We start from the raw sequence: 16,761 nt of genomic DNA on the forward strand, positions 1-16,761 counted from the left end.
TGGCTCTCGGGGGTCCCCTGAGCTTCCAGGAACTCTCGTCTACTGCTCCATCAGCACCCAGTTCAGCAGCCTCTGCGACGCCGCCCGGCGCGCATGAGGCGCCGTTGTCTGGTTCATCGGGAGCTGCAGTCAAGAAGAAACGGCGTTCGCGTCCCCGTCGCGCTGCGCGACAACCGGAGGTGAGTGAACGCACTCTCCCATCACCAGCCTCCGTTGAAGCCGTAGAAGAGGAACTAGATTCAAGTTTACAGATTCAAGGGTCACCATTAAAGGAGACACATAGTGTGGAGGCGGCGGACTCCAGTACTGTGACTGATGTGGTCTGTTCGTCTGGCTTCCATGAACAGGGAGTAAGACCCACACAGATTGTAAATCCCAGCACTGGAGAACCTCAGCCTGTGTTCTCGTCACCGCCACCGGAACAGGAGTTTGACGGTCCAGCCTCTGAGCCGACCGGGGAATCCCCTGTTTCGCGTTTTTCTTGCAGCGAAAACAATGACACTATTTCAGAGACAGCCAGTGCTAACTGTAAGCTGAGTAATGCAGTGCTAACCGGGCCGCCGCCCAGAGATTTTGCCCTGAAGACACCCGTAGACAGTGATTTGGCAGGGACCTCTGGTGTAATACTTAGAGGGAGGGAGACCTCCACAGACCTAAAAGCTAATTGTGTGACAAGAGGGGGGGAGGAATTTCCTCCATTGTCCGTTACTTCGCCTGGGGTTCCATCTAAAGCTGAGTTGCCTGTGGCTAACGCCTCCCTTCCTGAGTCTGCTCTGCTCACCTACGAGGTGCTTAAAGTAGACACTTGTGCTTTCACAGCGAATGAGGATTTTTTAGAGGAGGGTCATGTCGCAGAGCATATAAGAACGGAGGGTGAGACGAGGTGTGATCATGTTTTGCCTGCTGCTCCTGTGTCCAATGAACTTAAAAATAAGAATTCTGGTCATGACCTCATGTTGGGACTTAAAGGTGACAACAGGGATTCTAATCAGGGTAACACGAACTGTGAAATGTCCCCACCTAAATTCTGTTTTCCCCACAGTCGTGAGCAGGGTGTTTTTGGACTGTTTACCTCCATCCCTTCCGCCTCTACTCAGAGGATTGAGTCTGAGACCAGGGGATACGATTCCACTATTAATGACCATGTAGCGTCCCCTCACGGGGTTACTTTGACACAGTTCTCCGAGGTTTCTGTGAGCACATTATCGGACAGGGTTTTGAGTCCCAAGGTTAGTGTTAACACCAGCACACAGCCGGAAATGTCACCCGTCTCGGCTATGGTTGCTAGCACAGCATTATCCGTACCCATTTCACCATACACTCTACATAACACCCTTGAGTTACAGTCCACCTCTAGCGTGGTCCCAAGTCAATGTACCACTTACCGCTATCAGACTGGTCAATTCTCATCACCCAGATCCATATCTGAATATCTCATGTTCACCCAGGGACTTCCCCCTGGAGGTTTAAGTCATGTTTTTGTGGGTAATATAGTAATCCTTGTTTTCCCTGTGGCTGACCCAGCTTACCTGTGCCATAACGTTATGTCATTGATTGAGTCTGAAGGGCGGAATGTAGACACAGGGCTTTCTGTTTCTGAACCTATTATGTCAACTAACATGGGTCTTGCAGTGACTGGGCTGGTCTCTGCCTCAAGACATCTCACACCTGTTTGTTTCTGGACTGATACCTATAAGATGTCATGTGAATGCAGCCGGCCTGTTGCCACGTCAGCTGGAGGGTCCGAGGGGCCCGTTCAGCCGCCCGTCTCCGCTGGAGGGTCCGAGGGGCCCGTTCAGCCGCCTGTTTCTGCTGGAGGGCCCAAGGGGCTCGTTCAGCCTCCTGTCTCCGCTGGAGGGTCCGAGGGGTCCGTTCAGCCTCACGCCCCGTCAGCTGGAGGGCCCGAAGAGCCTGTCCAGCCGCCACCTCTGCCTCGCCTGGTCCAGCTTCATCCGAGTCTTCATCCTCGTCTGGTCCAGCCTCCGCCTCTGCCACGCCTGGTCCAGCTTCTGCCTGTGCTTCGCCTGGTCCAGCTTCATCCGAGTCCTCATCCTCGTCTGGTCCAGCCTCCGCCTCGCCTGGTCCAGCTTAATCCGAGTCTTCGTCCTCGTCTGGTCCAGCCTCCGCCTCTGCCACGCCTGGTCCAGCCTCTGCCTGTGCCTCGCCTGGTCGAGCTCCAGCCTGTGCCTCGCCTGGTCGAGCTCCAGCCTGTGGCGTTGTGGTCAGACTTCCCAAAGGCCGGGTGTGAAACAACCTTGTAGCCCTACTTGTATGGCGTGTAGCAATGGTCCAGTATCCTATCTCCCATCGTCGGATACGTCCAAGGTTCGCTTTATTAAAGTCTCCCACTATAATGAGGGCTGAGCCCGGATCTCTGTTTTGAAAGGCACTAAGCACATCATGTAATTCGGAAAGAGCAGTGTTGGGTAAGTTACTTTAAAATAGTAACTTAGTTACATTACTAGTTACTTCTCTCAAAAGTAACTCAGTTACTTCAAGTTACTCGTTACTTTCAAAGTAACTAGTTACTAGGGAAAGTAACTTTGGTTTTACTCAGAATTCTCCTGTTAATGTGTTGCTTCCATAACTTTGCCAGTCTTCTAGCTTGCTTACTTGCCACAAGTGCACTGTGCCACCTACCAATAGAAAGGAAAAGATAATGTGCACATTTCCACAAGAGAAATCCCACGCCTGGACCGTCGTTGACTGCTGCCATGATTCTAGCCTGCGTCACAGCGTCATGTGCGCCTTTTACATCCAACACAAAAACTGCAGTCGTGGTGCTTTTGATTGTACTCAGAACTCGGAAATTCTGCCTTCTGAATAGGAAGATGTAGGCAACACCAGACTGCAGATGAGCTGCATACAGGGCTGGACTGGGACAGAAAATCGGCCCGGGCATTTTGACTAGAGACCGGCCGCCATTATAGGAAAAATCATAAAGCCTTTGAATGAAAACAAACACTGTTGTGACAGTGATGTACACTGTTTTGATGGTATATATGTATCAATCTATCAATCGTTTGTTGTAAGACTCAGATAATTATTTTTTAAAAGCGAGACATTTTAAATGAGAATAAGAAAGAAAAGTATTTCTTTGTGCCCCCCCCCCCCCCCCCCCCCCCCCCGGCAACACTTTGCTAGACCCGCCCCTGCACAGTTATCAGCTACCTAAAAAAGGATCCTGGTGTTATTTGTCTCTCAGAAACAGTTCATAACTTCCCTTCAACTCATTCATGTCACCTAAAAGGTAAACCTGTTTCTCCATCACCTGTTCAGCTCTGATGATCCAGTAAGGACATCTCCTGGTTTCATCCTCATGTTTCCCTCTCACCAGATAACCAAACCATATCATGACCAGCAGCTTTTTTGCAGCTGTGGCTCCAGCAAACATCAGCTGATACTAGAAATTAATATTAAATAAATTCTAACAACAGCTGATCAAGCTTAAACCTGCTGCTGTTGTTTAACGCGACATCGGCTGGTTTCCTCTTTCTGGCGCAAAGTGAGCAATAAACAAACAAGAGAGCCGATCAGCTGATCATTGATCAGTTTCATGATTGAAGTAAAAACGGGAGAGGGAGGGGGGAGAATGAGAGAAGAAGAGGCAGCTGTGCAGCAAAGACATAGAATAACTCCAGCTTTGTGTCTTTTTCATTGAAGGTGAATTACGGGACAAACTGTTCCTTTTCACCTCAATAAGAAACGCGTAATATTTTCTCTGAATACCAGGCAGGACGGTTGGCAACTCTAATAACTTATGAACAAAATAAAGTTCAACATCATTAACTTCATAGCACCACCCAGCTGTATAGAAACTCCGTCATGCTAGCTAGCACGCAGTACGGAAAAAGTCAGCATAACGAAAATAAACTCCACCTAAACTTGGTTTATATCTGACCCAGAGAGACTGCAGGTCATAACTTCTTACCTGAAGTTCAGTTCACACTTGGACCGGTGGCCGCCTCGGGTCTCTTTTCCTTCTGCGTCCCCTTTCCTTCATCCACCTGCTGGCCTCCACCACTTGCTAATGTTACTGAATCTGTGGAAGCTCCGCGATGCCACCACACGAAGTAACGAGTAACGAGCCTATCTAAATCCCAGTAACGAGTAACGCGTTCCTGGTTTTGGCATAATAACTAGTTACCGTGCTCGTCACCACAATAATAACGTAGTTACTGTAACGCGTTACTTAATAACGCGTTAGTCCCAACACTGGTTATATCGCATCAGCAGAAGCTTCTCAAACCTTCTATCAGACATTCTGTTCCTTTTTGGGGGAAAGCACCAATCCACCTAAACTGAACAGCCACTGGTGCACTGGATGGAGTTAGACTGTTGTATTTCATGTACATCTTTGTGAGATTTGGGAACTGATTCAGAATCTCGAGCTCATAGTCTGACCTTAAAAAGTCAGTTACTTCTTTTTCTGCTGAGAAGCTTTCTGTGGGCTGATTCTGAAATTCAAAAAAGTCCATTTCGGCTGGGCTGGCTGGCATTTGGGACATATTAGTGTTGTCAGTTGCAGGAGCAGCTTTACGACACTCTGTTATCAGGAGCTCCTTCACATACTCTCTCCTACGCTCATCTCTCAGCCAACGAAGTTTAAACTTGGGACAAGTGGCCGCTGCGAGAAGTCCTTCTTGGCTGTCCAGAACAGCATCAAAACGAGTCTTGATGGCCTGTAACATACAACATGATGCATCTAAGAATAAAATTATTTTACTATATAATTACCTATTGTCATTATTTTATGGGCTTTACAGCTCTAAACCATCTGTATTTTCTATTATCAATACTGTATGAGATTTAATTTTGGTTTTGTTGATATTATGATTAATATTCATGATTAATGATGATCAATGTCCCTGATATTTAACAAGGGGTGAAAACTTGGTCTTTTATTCTATCATTTTAATAATTGTACCCGCTGCTTAAAACAAAGTATAACATCCACCCACTGTGAATGGTATAATAAATTTAACAAATCCACCCAAAGCAGTTAATAATAATCTTACCTTTACAATGACATCTGGAAGGCTGGCTGTCATAGAGGTCATCTTTCAGGGCAAGGGTCTTTGACATCAGGCTTGTGAGTGTTGGCAGTAAAGCCCCGTAGGTGCACTCATCCCCTTGTAAGATGTCCAGGGCCACTGTCAGGGGCTTCATCACAGCACAGTACTCTTTCAAGAACTGGTACTCCCTTTCATTAAGGCACTTGATTCCCAGTTTTACACACAGGGGATTAAGTTCATTCAAGGGAATTGTGATGATTCTAGAAATGGCCTCATACAGGGAATTCCACCTTGTGGATGTCGGTACCATTAGTTTCCTCCGGCTGACTTCCTCCACCTGTTCAGAGGCTAATGTTGATCGACTTGCTTTAGTCCAAAGAGCAGAACATTTTGCAGTGCTACTCCTATATGCAGCCTTGGTGTCTGCACAGGAATTTAGATGTTTGTCAACATCGCTTGTTGAAATCGAGTTAATTGTGTGCGATGCACATCTGTAGTGTGGAGGGAGGCTGAACTGTGCATCACCAGATGCAGCTGAAAGAGCTTCTATGACATCAGTAAAGGTCGGTTCCTCGTCATCACCTTCTTCATTTTCAGATTCAGACTCCAAATTACAGGGCTGACATACTCTGAATGCTTTGGCAAAATTGGATGCGTTATCCGTTAAAGATGCAATAACTTTGCCTTGTAGTCCATATGATGAATGGATTTCTTTGAGCTCTGCTCCGATTACATCATAGGTATGTGTAACACTTCCAGCTCTTCAAGAATCACAGACGCTCAGAAGGGTTGGCTTTTCACAGTTTACTTCTGCAGAAGACATAAAACACATTCAACAGGTGTCTTCTGGTGGTACCGGCAATTGTAGCTCCCTCACAGTGCAAGCGCGCGCTGTGTTAACAGACTTACAATTAACTTTTTAATAAAGAAAAGGTGGAAAATAATAATTTCTCCCATTTTACAGTCTGTCATACTGAGCTTGTATACAAAAGAAATCTTATGACTAATAAAATACATTCCACAATCGTATAAAACAAAATAACAGGATAAACATAAATACCACCGACTAAACATTTCCCTCTAGTGGACAAATTAACAATAGCGCATTACATCTTCACTTGCTTGTGCTTTACAGACAAAATGGCTGTTAACAAGCTCACATACCTGCAGAAGACATAAAACACATTCAACAGGTGTCTTCTGGTGGTACCGGCAATTGTAGCTCCTACAATGTAAAGCAACATCACAAAAAGCACAGAAAAACGGTAAATCCAAACACATTTCCTGCTATGCGCAGCAACCACTAGGGGGCTGACAAAGACTAACTGCCAAAGAGCATAAATACGGCAGAAACACTATTTAACAGCAACCCGCCTTTGTTTCAGTTACACAGAAACTTTCTAATATCAATATGAACCTATATACATCGACATGTACAACTTATGTAACAACATTCACACCAGAAACCATAAAAATGCCAGAGCCTTTCATTACCGGACTTACCCTCACAGTGCAAGCGCGCGCTGTGAGGAGCGGAAGCCTTAGCAGCTTCTAAACGTTAGGGTGAGATCCGGTTTCTGGGTTTTCAAAATAAAATACAATTAAAAAAAAAATGATAAAATTCACACTTAAAATGATAATTAAGAACAGGTAAGTGCATGTTTTTCATATGTATTATTAACTCTGTTACATATGGCTGCCTCTAATTCTCTTGCATGCTAGAGCGGCCTTGTTGCGCTGTAATGTGGAATTAATCCAGTGAACTGTTACACCCATAAAACTTTTATTATTTACCGTCCAGATGTCAGCAGTGGTGGAAACAAACTCTGCCTCTTCGAGTGTAGCCTTCAAGTTAGAGTTCATTTTGTCATATTCTCTCTCAAGGTATCCTACAAATGACTTTCTCTGGGGCAGCTTGACACCACTTTTAGTTGGTATTTTTTCTACGATGCGTCGGAATGATTCAGAGTCAACAGTGGAAATCGGCAACATGTCCTCGACGATATAGGCAGCGACGAGCTTCTTCAGTTCAGCGGCACTAAGTCCTGTCGCTCTTACGTCTAGTTTAACCTGTTTAGCAGGAGTGAGTCCATCTGAGGTTTGCCCGGTGGAAGTAGATGTGGTAGCCACAGCGGTCACGTCAGTGAGGGGATCCTGGGGGTTTTCTGTCAATTTAACATTCTTGTGGCAGCGTGCTAGGTGCTTGCTCAGGTTGGAAGTGGAATTTTTCGACGTAGAAAGAAGTTTTCTTCTGATGCAGAGTGTACAACGTACGCTTATGTTTTTGTCGCTTTTTAAAGAGTCAAATTCAAAGTAATGTCAGTATTTCCAAGTATTAAATGCTGCACGATCGTACTCTATCCCTCGCTCCATGTTTTCTATTGTTGACACACGTGCTACCACAGCCGTCGCACTCGCTTACGTCATTGTTGTTATGATGTTTTGATACCACGGTAAGCATTTACAGGATATTGTTTTATACAGGAAAACTGTTACTCAATAAGGCCAATCTACTAGTTGTTTTTCTCTTTCTCTGTGACCCAAGAATTAATGTGAGACTCACAAGCTGGTACCTCAAGGTCGAAAACACCACAGAGATGAGACCACTTCTTTACTCCCATCCTCCCTTTTCTTTATCTCCTGGAAAAGGCTCGTTAAAGGCTAGGTGGTTTGTTTCAGAATTCACTGATGAAAGAACTCTGTATTCTATGTCTAGGAGTGTATTTTGCTGGGATGATCATAAATTGTAGCTGAACTGATAAACTACACAGGATACTTCTTTGCTCAGAAGGCAGGAAGACGTTTCCTTATTTGGTCTGTACCGGTTTGAACTGGGAAAGCTGACACACGAACCTTTTTTCATCTATATAAACTGCTGTGTATCAAATAAACCTTTGAGTCGATTGGGAAGGCAACCTAAAGCAGTCTCTGTTTTCTTGTTCTCCCAAGCTGCTCCCGAGCTCGTACTAACACGCTGAATGGCATACCTGAGTGTTACTTTAAATAATTAGGAATCTTAGAAGGAAAGGACAGAACTCTGCTTATCGCTCACGCCACGGAGGAAACCCGGGAAGGCAATTTCCTTCAATCTTGGTGTCAGAAGTGGGATTGCTGACAGAAGGTAAATATGCGTCTTTCATATTTATATAAAGACCTATTATACCTCTCTCAGTGATCGATCCATAAAAAAAACGGGATATGCTGACGAAGTTTCACTTAGTGATCCAGAGAGATACACTGACTGACTTCCTCAGTCCCCGAATAAAGTAAATTAACCCTTGTGTGGTGTTGGTGGACCCGCTAGAGTTGTGGCTTTCCAAATTAACACTATCAAACAATTTTATGTTAAATTACTATGAATTAATGTGCTTCTCGTTTTTCTTTTATATAAAATGTTATAAATAAATCAGTTATAATCAAGTGGAAAGACACAACACATTTATACGTAAAAAAAAAAAATAATAATAATAATTAATTGTTTAATTTTTCTTTTAAAAAAAAAAAAAAACAAAAAACAAAAAAAAAAACACGGGTCTCAAGGGTTAAAAGCAGTAAATTAAAAGCAGAAAGACACAGGGAGTTGCCTGTTGTTTTGCGAGGAGTTGCTCGCTAAGTGAGAGTTGCTCACACAAACAAAAAATTGCTAGCAATAAATTTAAAGTGACCTCAGCTGTGCCGCAGCGAAAATACTAACCTAAATCCTCCTAGCGTGTAAACCCCTCTGGAAATCACTGAACATGGGTCAGAATTATTCAAAGACCACAGACAGGTCCGATAAAAAAATCTAAAGTACCTGTAAAACCAAAAATTAATAAAATACAAAATAAAGTCTCAAATAACGGCTCAGTATAACTCCCATTTCCGGTTACGTGTAACCTACGTCCGCGAATCGGTGAAGACGTCCATGATCACGTATCCAGAACATGCGGGAGTGCTTATGTGACTGACTTTGTTTACAACTTAAGAAGTTCAATGCATTCTAATTTCTTTTCGGAGCCTTATCCCGAACGATTATCGCCAGAAAACAGGTCAGTAGAAATGTTGAATATCATTTGTGATAAGAAAAGTAGTCTGCTTAAAAAGTCCTGTAGAAAATATATGATAGAATGCCGCGACGTGATGCATCAAATGTTACCGCTATGGACAAAAGGAGGGTAAATAATGACAAAGTCGCCGATTTCTTTAAGAATCTAAAGAAATTCCTGCTAACAATGTCCAGAGACAAAATTGACTTAAATGCAGTAACTATGTGTAAACAGAAGCCTGATGAATCTATCCTAGTATTCATAAAACGCTTTATGCACTGTTGGACAAGCTAGAGGTGCAAATTCAGCTCAGTTTTCCAGCAGCCGCAGACACCCAAGGCAAAAATGAATTTGTGTATTTCATTTAACATAAAGGGTGAAATGTTTGCTGACACTGATAACAGCTTATGTTTTCTCTGCCCTATGTACCGACATGATGGAGAAGGAACATCCTCTGTGTCAGCTGGACCCTCAGCAGAGAATGAACTCAACATCCTTTTTGTCCGGTACTCTATGTCACACACTGTGCCAAAAAAAAAAAAAAAACGTGTACAGACGCCACTAACAGGTAATCCCATGACTGGGAGCCACACTTTTGTTTCTCTCACACTGTTCAACAACATGATAACTGCTCACACAAGTGAAGGTCAAACAGTGATTTTGTCACATAACTCAGACATAGTTTATGACATAACTACACCATGTCGTCACATAGATCTAACCTACCCTATCCACTGTACTATTTCTGCACTTATGTTGCCAGCTGAATACCAGAATATGACATTGTGGTCAAAAAGTGAGAATGAGATAGGATTTATTGACTGTACACTTTATCACGTACACCTATTAAAACACAACAAGCAGTATATGTCAAGCAGCATCCCATTTCCACGGAAAAAGCCGCAGCCCTAGATGTCATGATAGGAGATTTATTGACTACAGGAGTAATAAAGCCCACACTCCTGTCAATCCTGTGCCAAAGCCTAACAAACCTGGCGTATGGCGTTTCATACAAGACTTAAGGCAAATTAATGCAGTCAACATTCCTCTGCCACCTCTCGTTTCAGATGTTCACAGCATATTGACATGCATTGCATACACATTTTACCGTGGTGGATTTATGCTCCACTCCTTTTTCTCAGTACCTGTGACACACAGTCGTTATTTGCATTCACACATAGAAATAAGCAGTACACTTGGACTCGTTTGCCCCAAGGCATGATAGACAGCTCTGCTGCTTTCTCAATGGTGCTTCACTCCTCCAGGGCTGCACCCTGATCCACATGTGGATGACCTCCTCCTCTGTGCTGAAAGTGAAAAACTATGTCAAACTGCTACACACATGCTTCTCCAGCACCTCCAAAAGACTGGCCACAAAGCATCAGCAAAGAAAATGCAGTACTGTCAGACTTCTGTTCAATATTTGGGATTCACACTGTCTCACGGAAAACGTTCCATGACTGCAGACAGGGTCAAAGCTGTGACCTCCGTCCCTCGGCCCACTACACAGAAGGAAATGTTGTCCTTCCTGGGCATGGTGAACTATTGCAGACAGTGGATACCAGACTGTTCTTTTCATGACCACATTCTGCGTGACTGTTGTAAAAAAAAAAAGACAAGCCTCCTCGAATACTGTGGTCCACAGAAATGACTGCCTCTTTCAATGCATTACAGGGAGTGCTGACCTCCGCCACTCAAAGGTGCTGCCTGAATTGTTCAGGAATGCCAGCCTGCCTGAGGGCAGTAGCAGCTTGCTCTATCATGATAAGGGACTGCGGGAAGCTCACACTCTCACATGACACTATTCTACACACCAATCACCAGGTCACGACCATTGTAGCAAACATAACTAAACAACATATGCAAATCTCACTATAAAAGCGAGCAGCACACCTGATTCGCCAGCACATTTATTGATCCTATGCTGTGTTCTTGTGACCGACAGGATGGCTCAGACAGGCTTGACGTTCATGACTGCATGACACGTATACAGGAATCCACAGCACAACGTCCAGATTTAGAGCAAACACCTATCCCAGACTCAGCCACGGTTTATGTGGACGGGTCCTGTTCAAGGCCGAATGACAACTCATTTCTTTGTGGCTATCCAGTGGTAACAGTGCCTGACATCATACTAGAGGCTCACTCATTACCATTTCACTCAGCACAAAAAGCAGAGCTCATGGCTTTAATACGCGCCTGTGAGCTACATTTGGATAAGCATGTGACAATTTACGCACACAGCCGCTATGCATTTGGCGTTGTGCATGACTTTGGCACATTGTGGAGACAGAGAGGATTTAGATCTGCTGATGGAAAATAAATTGCTAAATTGTGATTTTGTTCAAAGACTTTTTCAGGCTATACAGCTGCCATCGGCCGTTGCAGTTGTAAAAACGAAAGGACACAGTACAGCTGACACAGACGAAGCAACAGGTAATGCCTTAGCAGACGTGACAGCCAAGGCTGCAGCTGCATCACAGCTCCCACCTCCACAGGAAGTATTATCTGTGCCCCTACAGCTGCCACTTGTTACACTCCCAGACTATTTAGACACAAATGTTGATTTAAAATTCATACAAGAGCAGGCCTCTGCATGTGATTACACCTATTGGGAGAATAATGACTGTACCTTAGATGACAGAGATGGCTTATACAAAATCTTAAGGGTTTGATTGCCCTCCCATATTCCCTGATGCCAGTCCTTGCCCGACATTTTCACTGTGTGAGTCATGTCGGACAAAGAGGGGTAATAGGGGCAATAAAATCAAGATTTGTAATTGAGAAAACATCACATGCAGTAAAAAGCATATTAGCAACCTGTCTAACATGTGCGCGAACTAATGTAGGAAAATCAAAAGCGAAACATCAGCATTTACCACAACCAGATTTTCCATTTCATACATTACAAATTGATTTTACACATATGCCAGCGCAAGGAAGCATCAAGTACTTACTGGTAATAGTGGACCAATTTAGTAAATGAGTAGAAGCTTATCCAACATCAAAAGAAACTGCAGAAGTAGTCTGTCAAAAGTTGAGCAATGAAATAATACCCAGATTCGGAATACCTCACCAGATTAACAGTGATAGAGGATCTTCATTCACATTAGAAGTATTCAAAAGTGTGCTAAAACTTTAATGACCTGGGTCAAATTACTTACTCAAGTCCTGTGTGAGATTAGAATGACTCAATCTGAAGTAACCAAATTATCTCCATTTGAAATAAGACTATTTCCAACACCATGGTCAGCTTCCAGAGGGGCACCGCTAGTAGAAGGTGATGTATATTGCATTGTCCACTGATGTTCACAACCTGGTAGAAAAACTGAATAATAACTATCAGAAAGTTTGTCTCTCTCAGCTTTTCCCCTCCACAGTTCCACCAGTGGAGACAAGGAGACGCATGTTGGAGAAGCCACTAAAACCAAGGACTCTCTGGGAGGCCGCGCGTGTTCCAGCCCCAGACTGTACTGGCAGTGACGAAGAACCAGCATCCTCACAGACGGACAACCTCAGTGGATTCATGCCAGCAGGGTTAAGACCAGCCCAATCGGACCATCTCAGGCGTCGGATCAAGCAGACGACATCTCCGGCGAGCCAGCGCCCGGAACTAGAGCAAATAAACACACACGGGTAGATGACATCTCAGGCGAGCCAGCGCCCGGATCCAAAAGTTACATACACACACACAATCACTGATTAACACACAACGTCTGAAAGAACAACAACAAGGTACTCAAACATCCAGCAGGAACAGAAAGCCAAAAGTACCACATGATGTCTAACCTGATAAAGCCAGACTCATTTCATCCTGATAATGGAGAAAATGAAATGCCCATTGTCATCATACGACGCTTATTCAATGTCTCTCGAACCTGGGACCAGGCCAGGAGACAACTGAAGAACTGTTTTTCTTATATACTTTCTTATATATTTAGGTTATTTATCATATCTATCGCATTAACCTTAGGATTTCTCTTTGCTATTTTGTATTGTAAACTGCAACCATGTTCACATTTCTGCAGGTCATATTTTGCTGACTATACCTCATGCTCCATTTTGCAAGACACCTACTTAATGCACTCCTCACGCTCCCTAAAATCAGTAAATAGCAACATAGACGCCACTAATAAACCATTTTATGCACCCTCTAGAACAGGAGCTAACGCCTGGTATGAAAATGCCAGAACAGCCGCTCGTGATTTAGGAAACAGTAACTGTTATGTCTGTTCAAAGGCTAATCCAGAACAGGTAATAGTAGGATACCCCATATCCGGTTTCCCCCTCACTGAGGGACTAGAGAAAATCAGCGGAAATAATGCTCTCTTTAAAGACGCTTTACAGTTGACTCTGAGCCCTCTCGACTGCCTACTTAGACACACACACACACCAACTAACCCTGAGACTCCATTAGGCGAATTATTGAAGTTATCTAATGACACCGCAGGGACCTGCGCCCCAATGAAACGCCCCAAGAATAGGTTAAAACCCTCACTGCCATTAAGACAGATCCCTCTCCATTTTAATACTAGTATGATATGTCTGCGCAGACTAAAGTTAACTGGCCCAGACACACACATAGATTATACAAAGGATAACTACACATTTTTCTCTGACTCCCCAGGTGCACGCTGTAATGAGACATGGCTAGCTGTCTCTGTGGCTGAAGTTGTATCATATCTGGAGGAACACACACACAGTTCAAGTTCGAGCAGAGACTCGATCATTGTTCCCCCAGAGGGTGTCTTAAATGATACTGACTGGGGGGAGTTAGTTAAATCACACATGGTCACGCGCCTGACCAGACCAATCCCACGTGCTTATTGGTTGTGCAATAATACTCTTAGATTAGCTTTACCTGTTAATTGGACCGGTACCTGTGGTCTAGTAACCGTTGATGTATGCTGTACTTTCATTCCCAATAACACCGCTCCTAACGGTTCATTCACACAAGCTATGAATAAACTTGAAGCATTGCAGATAGAACTAATTGCCAATACAGGTCACGGTCAGTGGCTACATAAGTGGCTACAGGACACGTTTGGAAGATGGAAGAAACTAATTGTAGCCTTTGTAACCGTTGCAGCATGTTTTTGATGATTATTGTCTGTTGTGTGGTACCCTGTGTACGTTCAATGATAACCCGTATAGCTACTGGTACAGCTACTTCAATGTATTTGCAATTGGCACAAATTGACCCAGATTATGTGTCAGATGTCATCAATGATGATCCTGATGTATGTATTGAGCATTAGATTGTGAATTACTCGATTGTCAAAGAAGAGAATGACGTTTTCTTCTTTTTCTTTTCTTCTTTTTAAGATTTTGATATTAAGCTCACTCGAAGGACTAGTTACATTTATGATTTGTTTCACATTTATGATTTGTTTCACGTTTATGATTTATCTTTATATTATGTTATTACATTCTGTCTTTATACTATGTTATCATTACATGATAAAAGGGGAGAACTGTTATGATGTTTTGATACCACGGTAAGCATTTACAGGATATTGTTTTATACAGGAAAACTGTTACTCAATAAGGCCAATCTACTAGTTGTTTTTCTCTTTCTCTGTGACCCAAGAATTAATGTGAGACTCACAAGCTGGTACCTCAAGGTCGAAAACACCACAGAGATGAGACCACTTCTTTACTCCCATCCTCCCTTTTCTTTATCTCCTGGAAAAGGCTCGTTAAAGGCTAGGTGGTTTGTTTCAGAATTCACTGATGAAAGAACTCTGTATTCTATGTCTAGGAGTGTATTTTGCTGGGATGATCATAAATTGTAGCTGAACTGATAAACTACACAGGATACTTCTTTGCTCAGAAGGCAGGAAGACGTTTCCTTATTTGGTCTGTACCGGTTTGAACTGGGAAAGCTGACACACGAACCTTTTTTCATCTATATAAACTGCTGTGTATCAAATAAACCTTTGAGTCGATTGGGAAGGCAACCTAAAGCAGTCTCTGTTTTCTTGTTCTCCCAAGCTGCTCCCGAGCTCGTACTAACACGCTGAATGGCATACCTGAGTGTTACTTTAAATAATTAGGAATCTTAGAAGGAAAGGACAGAACTCTGCTTATCGCTCACGCCACGGAGGAAACCCGGGAAGGCAATTTCCTTCAATTGTCATGAGACATTCTCGCAAAAAAATCACGGTTTTAGTAACGCAGTAACGCAGCGTTCCTACGGGAAAGTAACGGTAATCTAATTACCGTTTTTGCAATAGTAATCCCTTACATTACTCATTACTTGAAAAAAGTAATCCGATGTGCCCCGTTTAGGGCAGCTATTGTTAACTGGTGGAACTGACAGAATTTGACCTATAAGGTGACTCAGATTTTTAATGTCAGGGTTAGCAGGCAAGACACCTGGACGATTTCGAGGTAGTAAGTACTGGGCAAGAACACTCACCCACATTGGCTGCAGAACCTTGCATTATGCACTGGGTAAGACTCATAGGATCAGGGATTAGAACATTTTGATCAGCTGAAATCAACTTCCTGTATACGGTTTTATGTGGGTCTTGCTGGAGATCAACAATATAGGTCAAAATGCCCCTTAGGGTGGTCCAGAATGACCAAACCGAGATCCTGTGGGACTTCCAGATACAGACAAACAAACTGGTGAAAGATAACCAAGTGGACAAAGTAGCAGTGGACAAGCAGAGAAAGGCAGCCATAGTGATAGATGTAGCTATTCCAAGTAGAGCTGGCCGATATATCAAAAATTTATCGTTACCGAAATTTATGACTCTCATCGACGTCATTTTGCCCATGTCGGTAAATTCGGTATTTAAAAAAAAAAAGAATGTGCAGGTTGGCGATGTTCATGTCCCTTTAAGACTCTACTACCTGTAACAAGACGAGACACGGGTGAACAAATGGAGGACGATTTAAATGTTGAAGCAGCAGCGACGGAGGTAGAGCTGGTGGAGGAGGAAGAGGAGACGCTTGTTAACAAAAAAATGTTCAAGCCCTGCCTAATTTTAACTATCAGTGTTCTATTGAAGTTTTTTGCAAACAGCACTATTTAATGTTTTTGTTTAAGAGTTTGTAGTTTTCACTAGTCACATGGCAGTGCTTAGTATTTATTATAGTTTTTTCTGTGTTCAATTGACATTTGTGTTTGTGACATTATTTGTTTACAAGTTATAGTACCTCAAGGCCTTAGCAGAGATAGGCCTTTGTCCATGATGGCATTACATTTGCACAATCATTGTTTACTTTCTGAATAGCCAATGTGAAACATATTTATTATTAAACTATTTTGTTTACAAGGGATACACATTTTTTAGAGAGCATGGTTACATATTGTATCCTACACTTTTTATTTTGTTCAGTTAATAAATCTTAACCACTAAAAGTGCTTACTACTATTGTCTTCATTTATTTTCAGTGACATTTTACAGTCCTTTAAAGTGGTAATAATATAATTGCAATGAATAGGTCTAGGGGGAATAATATTATCAAAATAACTGGAGGAACTATGCTGCCTGCCACAGCCCCATCAAATGAAAAAAAAAAAAAACGTTTGTTTTTTTGGCACTTGGGGTGGTTATCGTCCATTTATCGTTATTGAGGTTAACTGCTCAATTTATCGTGATATTGATTTTAGGCCATATCGCCCAGCCCTAATTCCAAGTGATAACAACATCAGGCAGAAGGAACTTAAGAAGTTGGAGAAGTACCAAGGGCTGAAAGAAGAACTCAAG

General features: G+C 43.0%; 1 long non-coding RNA gene across 1 annotated transcript; it reads left to right on the forward strand.

Annotated features, from left to right (window-relative positions):
- Nucleotides 1-7,451: 7,451 nt before the first annotated feature.
- LOC143420206 (uncharacterized) lies at nt 7,452-15,006 on the forward strand. The gene is made up of 2 exons (XR_013100020.1): nt 7,452-9,043; nt 12,405-15,006. It is a non-coding gene; the product is annotated as an uncharacterized LOC143420206 (long non-coding RNA).
- Nucleotides 15,007-16,761: the final 1,755 nt, after the last annotated feature.

Source organism: Maylandia zebra, linkage group LG9 (assembly GCF_041146795.1).
Source record: "Maylandia zebra isolate NMK-2024a linkage group LG9, Mzebra_GT3a, whole genome shotgun sequence".
In the NCBI taxonomy this organism is placed as follows: Eukaryota; Metazoa; Chordata; class Actinopteri; order Cichliformes; family Cichlidae; genus Maylandia; species Maylandia zebra.